The sequence below is a fragment of the Nerophis lumbriciformis genome, linkage group LG21, assembly GCF_033978685.3.
Source record: "Nerophis lumbriciformis linkage group LG21, RoL_Nlum_v2.1, whole genome shotgun sequence".
Lineage (NCBI taxonomy): Eukaryota > Metazoa > Chordata > Actinopteri > Syngnathiformes > Syngnathidae > Nerophis > Nerophis lumbriciformis.
This window is the reverse complement of record NC_084568.2, coordinates 29,876,358-29,885,000: the sequence shown is the minus strand read 5'-3', so window position 1 is coordinate 29,885,000 and position 8,643 is coordinate 29,876,358. Positions and strand designations below refer to the sequence as shown.

Sequence of the window (8,643 nt, the reverse complement as noted above, 5' to 3'; positions counted from 1 at the left end):
TGATCTGCCCTGCAGGAGTTAGTTTGACACGAGGTGACAGGAGTACAGAACAATCGCTTCAGTCACAAGATACAAAGTCGTAAGAGCATCAGCCTTACCGGAGAGAAAAGAACATGTTTCATATCCAGCATCTGGATGAAATTACAATTATTAACAATATTTAACACACGGTATGATTGATCACTGTTTCTCCTTTTAAATGTGTGCTGATAGAAAGCCATCCTTTCAAAATAAAAAATAAAAAATGTCATTTGGGCTATGTGTTTGCGTATTTAAGCATCGTATTTTCAGGACAATAAGCCGCTACTTTTTCCTACACTTTGAACCCCGCGGCTTATAAAACTAACAACTATAATGTTTTGTATTCAACAGATAATTTTCATAAAACGCTTTCACACACATGTTTTTAACCTTTATCGAAGCAGGAAAAATCCCATTGACATGAAAAACCTCTTTTTCAAGGGAGTCCTGGCCAACAAGCAGCAAAGTCACACATAAAATTACATTCACATTACACAATAAAACGACAGGACGGACATCAAGTAAAACAGTTACAGATAACTGAGGCTCCTTCAAAAGCTCTCAGTTTAGATTTAAAAGCATTTAAGGATAAAAATTACACATATATACATATACACATACATATAAAATATATGTATATATATAAAATAAATATATATATATATTATATATACATATAATATATATATTTAATAAGTAATAACAAGCAAGTAGCAAGTAACCTTTTTGAAACGCAATAAACATTTCTCATTTGTATCTTTTTTAGAATTTAAAATGGAAATCAGTAGTCTTTGATTATCCCAAATAAAGCATTTATTTGGGATAATAAAATGTAAAATAAAAAAATAAAAAAAAGGAAGACTATAAGTAAACAATAAAAATAAAATGGACTCTCAATCTCTGTTGGCAAAAATGACACTTCGGTAAACATTGAACATCTTGAAGGCAGTTTTTCCCCAAGTTGGAAATATTGGGTTGGGTGTTTTTTGTCTTGTGTCATGTCGACATACCGGCTCGCTTAAATGGAACCGTGTTGATTGGCTGATCTCGCTTATTTGGTTTGAAGCTGGAATATTCCGATTTTGGTTGCATTTTTGTTCCCTAGCGAGGCTCCAGTAGCGGTCTCACCCACACCCACAGAGACAAAGATTGCGGATGACTGACAAGAAGGTTGAAACACGCTCTAGTGCTTAGAGCGACCCTAACTCTTAGAGCGATGCACAGAGTGAACCCTCTTGCATCCTGTTTGGAAGCAAGACACAAAGAAAACAACAAGTTATCTAATTTGACTTATTGTTGTGTATCCTTCAGTTCCTGAATGGTAAATAACAAGGGTGAGAATTTCTGGGCACTTCTCGATCCGATTCCCATTCCTGGGGTAGGATTAAATAAGCTTGGCTTCTTCCTACTCTTTTTCAGATATTTCAGAATGTGAGACTAAAAATGTTTAAAAAAAAAAAAAAATCTCTAAGTTGTTATTTTTTTTAATTATAATTGTTCTGTTTTAATAATCATTGTTTTGGGTTTCTTTCTTTTCGACGATAAAGTTCGCAACTTTTGGCCGCTGATTAAAAACCCTTGCCTGTACCGGAAGTAGCAGACGAGTAGCGTGACGCCACAGGTTGTGGAGCTTCTCACATCTGCACATTAATAATACCTGGGATTTATATAGCACTTTTCTAAGTACCCAAAGTCGCTTTACATGTAGAACCCATCATTCATTCACACCTGGTGGTGGTAAGCTACTTTCATAGCCACAGCTGCCCTGGGGTAGACTGACGGAAGCGTGGCTGCAATTTGCGCCAACGGCCCCTCCTACATTGTTTACAATCATGGCCACCAGCAGCGAGAGCGATTCGGACCGAGAAAGCGACGATTTCCCCATTAATTTGAGCGAGGATGAAAGATTTGTGGATGAGGAAAGTGAGAGTAAAGGACTAGAGGGCAGTGGGAGCGATTCAGATAGGGAAGATGCTGTGAGAGGCGGGTGGGACCTGATATTCAGCTGGGAACTCCTAAAACAGTAAATAAACACAAGACATATATATACTCTATTAGCCACAACACAACCAGGCTTATATTTAATATGCCACAAATTAATCCCGCATAACAAACACCTCCCCCTTCCCGTCCATATAACCCGCCAATACAACTCAAACACCTGCACAACACACTCAATCCCACAGCCCAAAGTACCGTTCACCTCCCCAAAGTTCATACAGCACATATATTTCCCCAAAGTTACATACGTGACATGCACATAGCGGCACGCACATACGGGCAAGCGATCAAATGTTTGGAAGCCGCAGCTGCATGCGTACTCACGGTACCGCGTCTGCGCATCCAACTCAAAGTCCTCCTGGTAAGAGTCTCTGTTGTCCCAGTTCTCCACAGGCCAATGGTAAAGCTTGACTGTCATCTTCCGGGAATGTAAACAATGAAACGCCAGCTGTGTTATCCGGCACAACAGTCAAGGGGTGCATTCTACGGCGGGGGTGCGTTATCCGGCACATCTGCCGCAATACACCGCTTCCCACCTACAGCTTTCTTCTTTGCTGTCTCCATTGTTCATTGAACAAATTGCAAAAGATTCACCAACACAGATGTCCAGAATACTGTGGAATTTTGCAATGAAAACAAGACGACTTAATAGCTGGCCACCATGCTGTCCCAAAATGTCCTCTCCAATCCGTGATGTCACGCGCAGGCGTCATCATACCGAGACGTTTTCAGCAGGATATGTCGCGCGAAATTTAAAATTGCACTTTAGTAAGCTAACCCGGCCGTATTGGCATGTGTTGCAATGTTAAGATTTCATCATTGATGTATAAACTATCAGACTGCGTGGTCGGTAGTAGTGGGTTTCAGTAGGCCTTTAATGCGCCCTATAGTCCGGTGCGCCTTATATATGAAAAACGATCGAAAATAGACAATTCATCAGCAGTGCACCTTATAATCCAGTGCGCCCTATGGTCCGGAAAATACGGTAAAATTGAAAGTCTATCCCATGTTGATGTATTTATTGATTGTAGTAATCCTGTGGCGGTGTTTACCGTAAAAGGCGAAATCATATACCTGTGGAGTAGCTGTGTGTACAAACAATGGCAGCAAAAAAACAAAAAAATGTCAGTATTAACATACTTGCCAACCCTCCCAGATTTTCCGGGAGACTCCCGAAATTCAGCGCCTCTCCCGAAAACCTCCCGGGACAAATTTTCTCCCGAAAATCTCCCGAAATTCAGGCGGACTCAGGTTCATGAGGACCTGAGTCCGCTAACCCACAATATAAACAGCATACCTGCCCAATCACGTTATAACTGTAGAATGATGGAGGGCGAGTTCTTGGTTTCTTATGTGGGTTTATTGTTAGGCAGTTTCATTAACGTCCTCCCAGCGCAGCAACAACACACAACAACAGCAGTCACGTTTTTGTATACCGTAAAGCAGTTCGTCTGCCGTAAACAGCAATGTTGTGACACTCTTAAACAGGACAATACTGCCATCTAGTGCATTTGATGAAAGCACTTTTGTGCGTGCCACACATCAATGCATCATCAGAGAGGGTGTTCAGCATGATTAGAAAAATAGTATATATATATATATATATATATATATATATATATATATATATATATATATATATATATATATATATACATATATACATATATATATATACATATATACATATATACATATATATATATACATATATATACATATATATATATATATATATATATATATACATATATATACATATATATATACACATATATACATATATATATATATACATATATATATATATATATATATATACATATATATATAGCTAGAATTCACTGAACGTCAAGTATTTCATATATATATATATATATATATATATATATATATATATATATATATATATATGAAATACTTGACTTGGTGAATTCTAGCTGTAAATATCTCCTCCCCTTTTAGCCACGCCCCCAACCACGCCCCCGTCCCATCCCGACCACGTCCACCCCCACCTCCCGAAATCGGAGGTCTCAAGGTTGGCAAGTATGGTATTAAATACGTGGTTCAGTTTTTAATAAAGTTCATAGCGCCATTAAGAAAGTGTCAAATACGGCCGGTGAGTGTGCCAAACACTCACCACTGAGGCGACGCTGCCATTCTCTCACGTTGCTCGGTCCACGCAATGCAGTGCACTTCCACGCCACTGCAAACACAAACATAGTCAAAATCCTAACCAGTCTGGCAAGGAAGAAAAAAATTATTATTATTTTTTTTTTTTTTAAGAGCGTTTTTTTTTTAAATAGAAAGCGAAAGTGTGGAGATGATTTTGCTGTAAATGTCAATGCTGCTGTCGGACAATGTTTGGAACGTTTGATGACAGTCAGAAGGAAGACACTGCATGTGTGTGTGTGTGTGTGTGTGTGTCCTCCGGGTGTCATTGAGATGCGGCATAAATGTGTGAAGGTCTGGTTGCAGTAAATTAGCCTGCTTTTAATTGTGTCTGTAATAGATGAGTGTAATTAGTCAAGGCTCTTCCTGACATGATCATCTCGTGAAAGCAAAGCACATCTCTCCTGCGCGCTATGATCGTACTTCATCTCTCTGCAGCCCGCGGCGACAGCAGGGATCTCCTCTCTCGCTGGAAAAAGCCGAGCAGACAAAGGATCGTCTCTCTCTCTCCATTTTTAGCCAGACCCTGGGAAAAAGAGGTTTTTACACAATCAACAAAGGGTTTGATCTGAGGAAACCAGGACTAAAAATACCTCTGACCAGGCTCAAACGGTCGATCCAGGACTTGTTTTGGTCACTATTATGGGATTAAAATCACAGTGAAAATACACAGCAGCTTTTTCAGAAAGTTGTGCAAAAAGTGTCAATGTTTTGAAGCTCAAAACCAATATATCAACTTGTGATCCTTTACATCACAGGTGTCAAACTCAAGGCCCGGGGGCCAGATGTGGCCCGCCACTTCATTTTATTTGGCCCTGAAAGCCTGGAAATAATATGCATCAATAAAGTACTGTAACTTTTCATACTAAATGTATTTTTTCTTTCTATTTTGGGAGAAAAAAATTTGTACTCCATGTAATCGCAAATTATGTTAACTTAAATATTGTCTAATCATGCAAAAATAGATTATCAAACATTCAAACCATTTTTTTTAAATACAAACCCCATTTCCATATGAGTTGGGAAATTGTGTTAGATGTAAATATAAGCGGAATACAATGATTTGCAAATCATTTTCAACCCATATTCAGTTGAATATGCTACAAAGACAACATATTTGATGTCCAAACTGGAAAATAATCATTAACTATAGAATTTGATGCCAGCAACACGTGACAAAGAAGTTGGGAAAGGTGGCAATAAATACTGATAAAGTTGAGGAATGCTCATCAAACACTTATTTGGAACATCCCACAGGTGAACAGGCAAATTGGGAACAGGGGGGTGCCATGATTGGGTATAAAAGTAGATTCCATGAAATGCTCAGTCATTCACAAACAAGGATCGGGCGAGGGTCACCACTTTGTCAACAAATGCGTGAGCAAATTGTTGAACAGTTTAAGAACAACCTTTCTCAACCAGCTATTGCAAGGAATTCACCATCTACGGTCCGTAATATCATCAAAGGGTTCAGAGAATCTGGAGAAATCACTGCACGTGCCTAAGCCCGTGACCTTTGATCCCTCAGGCTGTACTGCATCAACAAGCGACATCGGTGTGTAAAGGATATCTCCACATGGGCTCAGGAACACTTCAGAAACCCACTGTCAGTAACTACAGTTGGTCGCTACATCTGTAAGTGCAAGTTAAAACTCTCCTATGCAAGGCGAAAACCGTTTATCAACAACACCCAGAAACGCCGTCGGCTTCGCTGGGCCTGAGCTCATCTAAGGTGAACTGATACAAAGTGGAAAAGTGTTCTGTGGTCTGACGAGTCCACATTTCAAATTGTTTTTGGAAACTGTGGAAGTCGTGTCCTCCGGACCAAAGAGGAAAAGAACCATCCGGATTGTTATAGGCACAAAGTTGAAAAGCCAGCATCTGTGATGGTATGGGGGTGTATTAGTGCCCAAGACATGGGAAACTTACTCATCTGTGAAGGCGCCATTAATGCTGAAAGGTACATACAGGTTTTGAAGCAACATATGTTGCCATCCAAGTAACGTTACCATGGACGCCCCTGCTTATTTTAGCAAGACAATGCCAAGCCACGTGTTACGTCAACGTGGCTTCATAGTAAAAGAGTGCGGGTACTAGACTGGCCTGCCTGTAGTCCAGATCTGTCTCCCATTGAAAATGTGTGCCGCATTATGAAGCCTAAAATACCACAACGGAGACCCCGGACTGTTGAACAACTTAAGCTGTACATCAAGCAAGAATGGGAAAGAATTCCACCTGAGAAGCTTAAAAAATGTGTCTCCTCAGTTCCCAAACGTTTACTGAGTGTTGTTAAAAGGAAAGGCCATGTAACACAGTGGTGAACATGCCCTTTCCCAACTACTTTGGCACGTGTTGCAGCCATGAAATTCTAAGTTAATTATTATTTGCAAAAAATAAATAAAGTTTATGAGTTTGAACATCAAATATCTTGTCTTTATAGTGCATTCAACTGAATATGGGTTGAAAAGGATTTGCAAATCGTTGTGTTCCGTTTATATTTACATCTAACACAATTTCCCAACTCATATGGAAACGGGGTTTGTAGAAATAAATGCTAATAATAATGATTTCAAATCAAGTTATCCATCAAATTGTTTCTAAAACCGAACTGGCTGCAAAGTAAATAAAAACAGAATGCTGGACGACAGCAAAGACTTACAGCGCGTGGACCAGAGACCGTGTCCACAAAGTACATCCGTACATGACATGACAATCAACAAAGTCCACACAAAAAAGGATAGTAACATCTTAAATCGTCTTGATGGCTAAAACAAAGCAGGAAGACAAGAAACTGCTACAGGAAAAGCCACTAAAATAGGAGCACAAGAGCTAAAACACTAAAACACCAAAAAACTCCAAATAAGTCACGATGTGACAGGTCGTGACAGTACACCTAATTTGAGACAAGAGCTATGGTTTGAATTCATATCCAGCAATTGCGAGAACGAGTTTTTACTGTCAATATGGGAGTTTTATTTTGTAATGATTTCTGCTGGTGGTGTGCCTGACGATTTTTTCAATGAAATAAATTAGGGATGTCCGATAATGGCTTTTTTGCCTATATCCGATATTCCGATATTGTCCAACTCTTAATTACCGATTCCAATATCAACCGATACCGATATGTACAGTCGTGGAATTAACACATTATTATGCCTAATTTTGTTGTGATGCCCCGCTGGATGCATTAAACAATGTAACAAGGTTTTCCAAAATAAATCAACTCAAGTTATGGAAAAAAAAATGCCAACATGGCACTGCCATATTTATTATTGAAGTCACAAAGTGCATTATTTTGTTTTAACATGCCTCAAAACAGCAGCTTGGAATTTGGGACATGCTCTCCCTGAGAGAGCATGAGGAGGTTGAGGTGGGCGGGGTTGGGGAGGGCAGTAGCTGGGGGTGTATATTGTAGCGTCCCGGAAGAGTTAGTGCTGCAAGGGGTTCTGGGTATTTGTGCTGTTGTGTTGATGTTGTGTTACGGTGCGAATGTTCTCCCGAAATGTGCTTGTCATTCCTGTTTGGTGTGGGTTCACAGTGTGGCGCATATTTGTAACAGTGTTAAAGTTGTTTATACGGCCACCCTCAGTGTGACCTGTATGGCTGTTGACCAAGTATGTAGGGGGTGTATATTGTAGCGTTAGAGTTAGTGCTGCAAGGGTTTCTGGGTATTTGTTCTGTTGTGTTGATGTTGTGTTACGGTGTGGATGTTTTCCCGAAATGTGTTTATCATTCTTGTTTGGTGTGGGTTCACAGTGTGGCGCATATTTGTAACAGTGTTAAAGTTGTTTATACGGCCACCCTCAGTGTGACATGTATGGCTGTTGACCAAGTATGAATTGCATTCACTTTTTGAAACCGATCATTTCCGATATTACATTTTAAAGCATTTGTCGGCCGATAATATCGGCAGTCTGATATTATCGGACATCTCTAAAAAAAAATGTGCCTTGGCTCAAAAAAGGTTGAAAAACACGGGTGTTGAATATAATTTTTTTTGAAGAAAAAAATTAGCCCGTATGTCATCTTTGTGTTATTCTCTGCATCATTTGAACTCTTCCTCGTTACACAACAACAGTTTTCTCTTTTGATCCCCTTTTTATGAGTTGTTTATAGCATACTTGCCAACCCTCCCGAATTTTCCGGGAGACTCCCGAAATTCAGCGCCTCTCCCGAAAACCTCCCGGGACAAATATTCTCCCGAAAATCTCCCGATTTTCAGCCGCAGGAGGACAACAGGGTGACAAGAACTAAATCATCCAGACTAGAGACACATTGTATTATTATGTTTATCTTACCTAAAAATAAATATATTTATTAATTACAAAAAAAACTAAATACATTTTTACTATATTTTGCTAAAAACATCAAAATTAATTGTGTTTTTATTTGTATTTTTTCTGACTCCTTATTACATCCAGCCATAGAATTATACATTAAAATAAACAT

General features: G+C 39.3%; 1 long non-coding RNA gene across 2 annotated transcripts in view; it reads right to left on the bottom strand.

Annotated features, from left to right (window-relative positions):
- LOC140679683 (uncharacterized) overlaps positions 1-4,287 on the bottom strand; it is an 18,125-nt gene extending 13,838 nt beyond the window's left edge. For both annotated transcript variants that reach the window (XR_012051052.1, XR_012051053.1), the window contains exon 1: positions 4,163-4,287. This is a non-coding gene — a long non-coding RNA (uncharacterized lncRNA). The remainder of the gene's footprint in view (positions 1-4,162) is intronic.
- Positions 4,288-8,643: the final 4,356 nt, after the last annotated feature.